Below are 9,631 nucleotides of genomic sequence, written 5' to 3'. Positions count from 1 at the left end.
AACACTACTGCCCATGGGCAAAATTTGACCTACCAACTGTTTTTGTGCAGCTCATAAGCTAAGAATGTGTACGCATGCACACACACACAATTTTAATGAGAGAGAGAGAGAGAGAGAGAGAGAGAGGAAAAGAGAGAGATGAGAAACATCAACTCATAGTTGCAGCACCTTAGTTTTTCAGTGATTGCTTTCTCATATGTGTGTAGACCGATGGGCTCCAGCCAAGCCAGTGACCCATTGCTCAAGCCAGTGACCTTAGAGTTAAGCCAGAAACCTTAGGCTTCAAGCCAGCGACTTTTGGGCTCAAGCCAGTGACCATGGAGTCATGTCTATGATCCCATGCTCAAGCCCACAACCCTACGCTCAAGTTGGTGAGCCCATGATCAAGTTGGATGAGCCTGTGCTCAAGCCAGTGACCTTGGGGTTCTGAACCTGGGTCCTCAGCATCCCACGCCGATATTCTATCCTGGAGTTAGATTAGGCACCACTGCCTGATCAGGTAGCTTTTTTATATTTTTAAATTATTTAAAAAGTCAAAAGTATAATAATATTTTACTATATGTGAACATTATAGTAAATTCAAATTTCAATGTCCATAACAAGTTTTATTGGAATACAGCTAATATCATGTATGTTTTGTCAATATTTGTTTTTATATAACAACAAAACTGAGTAGCTGTGACACAAAATATATGGCCTGCAAAACATAAAATGTTTACTATCTTGGCATTTACAGAAAACTTTTGCTCAGCCCTGGTTAGTAGAATAGTAGTGCTGATGCCAGGTTCTAGGGGAAGGTTTTATGACTATGTGAGGAGGAATTGACGAGACCAAACTTTAGATGTCTTCTGCTGAGTCTGGCTGTGAAAGAAAACAAGAAATAAGGTGGTTGCTGGAAGTAATTTTAGGGTTGAGGCTTTTTGTTGTTTGTTTTATTAATGGGAAATAATTCTTGCTTGGGACAGGATAATATCAAGATATTTAAAAAGTTAGTGAAAAAAGCAGAGGGGGAAAGACTGAGCAAAATATCCTTTAGGATGCAGGAATGAATGGAAAAGTTTGCCCCTTTTAAACAACTACCATTGGACAATATTAGACCTGTTCACTAGGATTTATTGAACCTAGTGGTGTATGCATGATTATTAATATAATGTCTGCCATATTAATAATAATATGTACTTGCTTGTTATTCATGGGAAATCTAATTTAATGCACGACGTACATAAGCCATAGATTTATCGGCGTACACACTGAGGAGGTACTTCAGGAATTCTCATGTCCTTTTGGGCTGTTGGGAAGGTGAATCCTGAAGCTCTGTATTTCTCAGGGAAGCAGGAGGCAAAGTCATTTGCTGAAGCCTGAAGCAGGTGATAGCACTTGCGGAGTTTGAAGAAGAAAGTGAAATGTTTGAAATTGAGGAAAATGGGAAAGGAAATTGAACAGAAACATAGGTAGCACAAATCTGCAGGGTTTGATCGTCTTAAGCAGTTTTTGTTGGAATAGGTGATAAAGAGGAGAAATGAAATAGTGCTATCAATTCAGGTTTTGGGTCCAGTAAGGCAAGTGCAGATGGGGTAAAACATTAAGCAAGGAAAGAAGTTAAGGGTAATGGGTAAGAGGTTTTTAGAAAAGAAGGCTCATAGGTTCCTCCCTTATTTCTGCTAGCATGTGTTACAAACTGTCACATAGTACATATGCAAGCTTCCTACCGATTGGACCTATCATATGAATAGGTGGAGAAAGACTAAAGCGAGGAGAAAAATCCACCACTGGGCCTTGGAGATTTTAGTGAACTTAGAGAGTAAGGTATGGGAGTGAAAAAGTGGTAAACTAGAAACCAAATCTGTCGCGGTGGAAGAAGTGTTTAGACCTTATGGTTTGAAAGGTCATGCCTGATGTATTAGTCAGCCAGGGATGCCATAACAAGATGCCACACACTGGGTGGCTTAAACTACAGACATTTATTTTCTCACAGTTCTGGAGGCTGAAAGTTAAGGATCAAAGAGCCAAGAGGGTTGGTTTCTCCTGATGCCTTTCATAGGTTTGTAGATGGTTGCCGTCTCTCTGTGTCCTCACCTGGACTTTCTTCTGTGCACTCCCATCCCTGGTTTCTCTTCCTCTTTTTATAAATACATCAGTCCCATTAGATGAGGGCTTTACTCTTATAACTTCATTTAACCTTAATTACCTCCTTAAAGACCCTAGCTCCAAATATAGTCACATTAGCGGTTAGAGCTCCAACAGAAGAATTTTGGGGGAACACAATTTAGTCTGTAATACCTAGGTAGACTGTGGAGTAGGAGAGTGAGCTGCTGAAATGGAGAATGAGTGAGGATGATCAGAACTGAGGCAACCCAACAACTCTTACCCTCATGTTTTGTGCCCCCACATTTAGTGATTGAATATTTTTAGTCATCATGTTCTAGTGAGGTTTTTACAAAATTTGCAGAAAACTGGTAGAATAATGATAACCACCAGTAGTAGTTATCTGTGAGACATGCAAGATATTCATCTATAAAACTTGGAGATCAGTGGAAGTATTTCACATAAAAAATTGTCCTAGCCTGACGAGGTGGTGGTGGAATAGATAGAGTGTTGAACTGGGTTGTGGAGGACCTAGGTTTGAAACCACAAGTCTTGAGCATGGGATCACCAGCTTAAGCATGGGGTCACTGGCTTGATCAGCGTAGGATTGTAGACATGAATGACCCCATGGTTGCTAGCTTGAGCCCAAAGGTCACGGGCTTGAGCAAGGGGTCACTCAGTCTGCTGTAACCCCCCAGTCAAGGCACATATGAAAAAGCAATCAATGAACAACTAAGGAACTGCAACGAAAAATTGATGCTTCTTATCTCTCTCCCTTCCTGTCTGTCCCTATCTGTCACTTTCTTTGGCTGAATATTTGTCTCTGTAAAAAAAAAAAAAAGTCCTACGTTTATAGATCAAGTTGGAGTCTCTGTTTCTGCATGTGTATGTATGTAAACACATATATACCACATTCACATAATTCTCTCCCCACCCCCTTTTTTTTGTCTCTGGAGAAGCATGTTTGAAAGTAAATGTAGTCAATATGAAAATTTACATAAAATAATCTAGAAAGGTAATTTCATAAAAATTCACATAGGTTAGTCTATTTTTTCATGTGGAATAATAAAATACTTTTATATGTAATAATCTAATTGTGTAAGTGGTCAGCACATGCTTAGCATGTTGTGTTTTTATGTATTTATATGTCACTTCTTTTCTTGGTTGGTAAATGCCAGAAAAACCTAATCAGGTATTTTTTGTGTCATTTCTCTAAAGAGAAAACTAAGGCTTGAGAACGATATGTAATTAGCAAAAGATGAGCTAAACTCTGGCAGAAAAGAGTTGAGTATCATTTCTTTCCTAACCTTTTCATTAGTTCATGTTCAATTATTTCTTTCTCTAAGTAAATTAAGTAGTTTTAAAGTTCACTCATTAAACACATCTTCCCTAACAGGCACAAAACTGTAATTTTAAATTAAAGAGGCTAAGGTACCATCTAGTTAACTAACTTGCTAGACTTCAACTCAGAAACAAGGCAAGGAATGCTACCCAAATCCCTGCCTTCCACTGTTATCAACTGGAGCCTAGACACTGGGCATGTCCTGTCGCTGCTAAGGCCTTAGTCTGCTCATCAGAAAGATGAAGGGTTTAATAAAGACAATGTCTTCTCTCTCTAAACTTCTATGTGTCTATAACCTTTGCTTTCCAAGAATTCTCGAGATGTCCAGGGAGCCAACTCTGACACAGTTATAACCCTGGAATCCAGAAGATACTACCAAAGGCATAGCATAGATAGCACTGGAAACAATCAATTCTGAAGATTGCTTTTCTATACAAGTATGTCTGGGTATGTCAAAGGTATTGTAGAAAAGTCTAAAAACAAGACTATTTATATTTGACTTAGTTCATACATATTATAGATGAGAAAGCAGTGGAATGCATTGATTATTCAAATATAATCAGTAACAGAATTCAAAGATGATTAGAAACCATTGGAGTAAGAGATGTTACAAACAGGCCAAAATAATCTGTTTTTCTTTGCATTTATTTTTATTTTGAAATTAAATTTAATGAGGTGACATTGACCAATAAGGATACATAGGTTTCAGGAGAACATCTCTATTGCATTTGAACCATTGATTGTGTTGTTTGTCCATCACCCAAAGTCCATCACCACATATTTCACCCTCTTCACTCTCCTACCCTCTTTCCTCTCCCCCTGGCAACCACCTCATTTTTATCTATTCTTTTTAAAGTGAGAAAAACTTGAGGTTATAGAAGCATTGACTGTAAAAATAGAAGGAATACATTTATTTATAAAAAACAAAAAAGGTTTGAAATTTAATAAATGCCGAAGGATCATTAAAAAAGCAAATTGAAAATTGCATCACTAAGTTACATCTCAAATATAGAGTAATGTGATGTAAAAATAAGGTTCTCCAAAAACTTTTGAACTAGATTCTATACAATGTAATGTGGTTATGAAAATCCAAAAATACTCACAAGACATTACTAACCATTGTTTCTTGGCTCCAACTGTAACAAATATTGAGCAGTTCAAAGATAATTTCTGAGGCATGCTGTTGATGGCAATTTCTAAGTTGAGACTTTCTCATTAGGCCAAAAATGTACATACTTTCCAAGTCCTGAAAGAGATTGGAGCAAAGAATACCCAAGATCCTATTAGTGGAAAAACAAAACAAGATGCATTTGATATTGATGACAGATGGAGCTCTATATAATTTTACTTCAAAGTTTGAAATTAGACAAAAGTTAAAAAGCACCTGACCAGGCTGTGTCTCAGTGGATAGAGCATCGAACTGGGATGTGGTGGACCCAGGCTTGAAACCCTGAGATCCTTGGCTTGAGTGTGGGCTCATCCGGTTTGAGCATGGGCTCACCAACTGGAGCATGGGGTTGCTGGCTTGAGTGTGGGATGGTAGACATGACCCTATGGTTGCTGGCTTGAGACCAAAGGTCGCTGGGTTGAGCAAGGGGTCACTCACTCTGAGGTAGCACCCCAGTCAAGGCACAGATGACAAAGCAATCAATGAACAACTAAGGAGCCACAACAAAAAATTAATACTTCTCATCTCTCTCCCTTCCTGTCTGTCTGTCCCTATCTGTCCCTCTCTCTCTGACTCTCTCACTGTCGTTGTCAAATTAAAAAAAAAAGTTAAAAAGCAATCTTAGGATTAAAAGGTAGGTTTTCAAAAACCCAACTTAAGTATTTCTTACACTGTTGCAATTTTTTTAGATTGAAAAGAAATACTATTTTTTAACATCATTAATTTAATTTTTATCCTGGATATTGCATATGTTGATCTTGCTTTCCATTTTATATTCTGAATGAAAGTCCTGGGTCAGCAAAGAACAGAAAAACCAGTTGTTTGCTATCTCTGTTGCTTTTATACGCATGTGTGCATTGCTTCTCGGCCTTTTGGCTAAGATCAAGTGTATATGCATGTACACATGTATGAATGTGGGAGTGCCCATCTGCTCTTTAGTACCCCCTGTCCTATAGAAAAGATTGTTTTTTAAAAATTAAATTTATTAGGGTGACTGGTTAACAACATTATACGGGTTTCAGGTGCACAATTGTATAACACATCTTCTGTACACTGTATTGTGTATTTACCCCGCCTCCCACAAGTCAAACCTCTGTCCGTCACCATTTATCCCTCCTGTACCCTCTCCAACATCCCCCAGCCCGCCTTTCCTGCTGGTAATCACCATACTGTTGTTTGTGTCCATGAGGTTTCCTTTTTTTGTTTTTCCTTGTCCTTGTTGCTCACTTCCTCCATCCCCTTCACTCAACATCTCCCCACCCGACAGCTGCCAGCCTGCTCTAGATGAGTCTCTCTATTTTGCTTCTTAATTCACTTTGTTCATTATAGTCCATATATGAGTAAAAACATATGGTACTTGTCTTTTTCTGATTGCCTTATTTTAGTTAGCATCATGCTCTTCATGTTATCTACACTGTTGAAAATGATAAACTTCCCTTCCTTTTTATGGCCAAGTAGTATTCCATTGTGCAAATGTACCCTCATCTGCTGATGGAGACTTGGGTTGCTTCCAAATCTTGGCTACTGTAAATAATAGCCAAGATGCAATAAACAGAGGAGTGCATATGGTTTTTTTTTTGAATTAGTGTTTTGGGTTTCTTTGAATAAATTCCATTTTTAATTTTTTGAGGGAACTCCATAGTGCTTTCCATAGTGGCTGCATCAGTCTGCATTCCCACCAACAGTGCATGAAGTTTCCCTTTTCTCCACATCCTCACTAACACTTGTTGTTTGTTGAATTATTGATGATAGCCATTTCTACAGGTGCGAGGTGATATCTCATTGTGGTTTTAATTTGCATTTCTCTGATGATTAGCAACATTGAGTTGAGCCTCTTTTCATGTCTATTGGACATTTGTATGTCCTCTTTGGAGAAGTGTCTATTTAGGTCCTCTGCCTATTTTTTAATTGTTTGTTTTTTGGTGTTGAGTTTAAGAAGTTCTTTATAAATTTTAGATATTAACCTCTTATGAGATGCATTGGTGAATATAAAAAACATGGTTTTTGAAAGTGAAAATATTATTATTACATTTTAGTGGATTAGATAAAATATAATTTTAGAAGGCTTCAAGTGCTTTGGAATGTATTGGGAAGGTAGTTGGGAGTGGGGAGGAGGTTCCTTATTGAATTCAAGGAAGGCTAGATCTGGAAACCCTTCACAGTTAATTTCCAAACAGCATCTTCTGCAATTTTTCCATGAATCTCCTCTGACCTTGAAATCAGATGCATAATTCTTGAGTCTTTCTTGGTCATGTAATGCTTAAAGTTATTAATCCACTCTAGGAATTATTCAAAATTACTCAAAATGTTTCAGATTAAAAAACATTGCAGTTTAAATTTTCTCTGTGAGTCTGGCTTGGCCTTCATGTACTGTAGGAGAACTCTTACTATTCTTAATTTTAGGGTGACTATTTTAAAGCAGGCATTCTTTATGGACTATAAACACAGTTTTCCCAGGAAGGTCTTCCTGCCTCCCTAATGGTGCCACACAATGTATCCATTGTATCTTTCAGAAATGGTTAACTCCATGTGTATTTTATTTTCAGTTGTAGACTCAATATTCATGACAGAAGTAAGGATCCTCTGAGGTTTGAATTCTAGTAGCAGCAGGGATGTGTATAAATTTGAGATTTGTTCCTACCTAAGGATTCTCTCTCATTGAGTGATTATTGGATACATTTTGTCATAGAGAAATCAAAGTTTTACTTCTATGGTTGTGGTCTGTTTATCTACTGCAGGTATATTCAGAGAGTTCAATTCTACTGTTTATTTCTTTTGTCAGGAAGAAATTTCTGTTGTTTATTTAAAAATGCAGTCCTCTCCTTATTCACCACACATCAACCAAACACCACATTCTCCATCACACAGCATCCATCAAACAACAGTTGTCAAGGAATGAGAAAGAAGAGGGGGAAAAAAGAAACTTTGCACATAACTGACATTCTGCTTAGACAAAGCTCATGTTGCACTGGACAGTTGTGTTAGATGGCACTATTATAAACATGGGCAAGAATGGTAGTGTTTATACTGTTTTTCCTATTAATAACTAGAAATAATTTATAATTTAAAACTTTGCATTTTAATAGAATATTTAAAACTTGTTTACTGAACATAATAAATGAAGCTCTTGCTATACATATTATGAATAATTACATTAAAGAAAATGCTTGACCTGGGAGAAAACATGGCATATATACGACTTCAGAATTCTCTCGGAGGTAATTTAGCTCATTTTCCTAGTAACTCCTTATTTGTTTATTTGTGTATTTACTTATTTCAAAACACCAATGGAATTAGTCTCTAACATTTTGGCTAATTAGGTGAGAAACAGATTAGACTTATGACATTTAGAAACCTGTACAATTATGACTTTATATTACTGACTATGGAGGTGCACTGAGTCCTATGAAAGCCAAAGCAGAAATCTAGATAGTGTTAGTTTTCCTGCTAAAAGTATAACCTGTGGATCTCTTTTTGGTATTTACAGTTACATATTGGCTGCAATACTCAACCAGTCATACTTAATTTTATTATTCTAAGACACTTTGTATTTGATTCTGTTGTCTATATATGTACATGTGTGTGGTAATACAGATACTAGACTTTCATCAGATTCCTATTATATATATCCTGCATAACTTTAAGCCATGGTGTAAAGCAATGATTTCTCCTTGTTAATTTAGTTCTATTAGAGTGATTAAGGTTCTGCAGTAGTTGTTTTGTTGTTGGTAATGTAGGATAATGCATCTGACTTCCTAAAAAGAGTACATCTATTTGCAATGTATTTAGTATAGGATTCCAGGAAGTTAAAGATGCCAAAGATGAGAAGGATTACATGTCAAGCTACGAAAAATAATATAATTATCATAACAATTTAAGTGAATTTTTGTAATTTAATTGTAAAACATAACTTAATTATTATAAAAATTAAATAATATAATATACATAATACCTTTTGCTTAGTAAGGTCAAGGTTATTTAAAACAAACATTCCATGTGGAAAATACAAATCTTTACATGGTCTCTACAATATTAACTTGTGTTTTACCTGGTTTAGTATACCTGGGAGAAAAAGAAAATAAACATTTATTGAGTACCTAATAAAATCTAGATATTATACTGGGTGAAGAACTTCATCATGGTCAAGGAGACAATTTACTCAGGTCTGTTTTACAAAAGCTGCACAATAATGCTTCTCCATTTAAATACACCAAAAGCCACTCTAAAGATAATTAAGTTGGTTAAAAGCTATAAGAAAAAAGAATGCTTCTCTTTTTGTTGTGTATTTTTGCATATTTTTAGTAGTAATTATTCGAAGCAGAATATAGCTAAATGGTTGAATGTATATAATTTGCCTCTTCTTACAGAGCATGTTTTATCTCATGACTTCCCAAACTAATTACAGTACTAGATTTACCTATTAATTTCCAAAAGAAAGTAAATGCAGTTATGATAAAAGTACATGAATACTAATGTATGTGGTCCTAAAGGAACTAGTGCTCAATAAACGAAGCATTTAATACCTGCTACCAACCTAGGAGCCAAAAATTCTTTAAGCTGCCTCTGTTGACTGCTTTGAAGTTCCCTAGCAGCTGCTCTAGATAACTTGGGGTCTTTTTTCTGATATTCACTTGGAAACTGTTTGGCTTGTTTTTAATGTTTGATTTCCAATTATTTCTTTTTCAGTTTCATAATGTCACAACTAATTAGAGCCACAACTCTAGATTTATTGTGTTTGTTAATGGGCATTTTTATCTTTTTCACCTGTCTTTATTGATTAGTTATTGATTGATTAATTTATTCAACACACAGTTATTGAGTGCTTACCATGTGTAAGGCTGTAATTTGGATGTTCTAAGAGAAACAGAGGACTGTTGATTGATACCTATTTTCTAGAAGGTTAGATACTATCTAATGAGCAAGAAAAGCATAGAAAGAGGAAACTACAATTAAAATCAGAATTGGACTAAACTACATGTTATGGGAGGAAAGAGTGCTTAACTTTTCTTTGAGGGAGAAAACCAATCATTTTTTGG

General features: G+C 36.1%; 1 non-coding gene across 1 annotated transcript; it reads left to right on the top strand.

The window, feature by feature from the left end:
• Positions 1-5,451: 5,451 nt before the first annotated feature.
• Positions 5,452-5,643, top strand: LOC136404552 (U2 spliceosomal RNA). The gene has a single exon (XR_010751297.1). It is a non-coding gene; the product is annotated as a U2 spliceosomal RNA (small nuclear RNA).
• The last annotated feature ends 3,988 nt before the right edge of the window (positions 5,644-9,631 follow it).

This window comes from Saccopteryx leptura, chromosome 4, assembly GCF_036850995.1.
Source record: "Saccopteryx leptura isolate mSacLep1 chromosome 4, mSacLep1_pri_phased_curated, whole genome shotgun sequence".
Lineage (NCBI taxonomy): Eukaryota > Metazoa > Chordata > Mammalia > Chiroptera > Emballonuridae > Saccopteryx > Saccopteryx leptura.
Note: the sequence above shows the minus strand (reverse complement) of the source record. Positions and strands in the feature narration are given on the sequence as shown.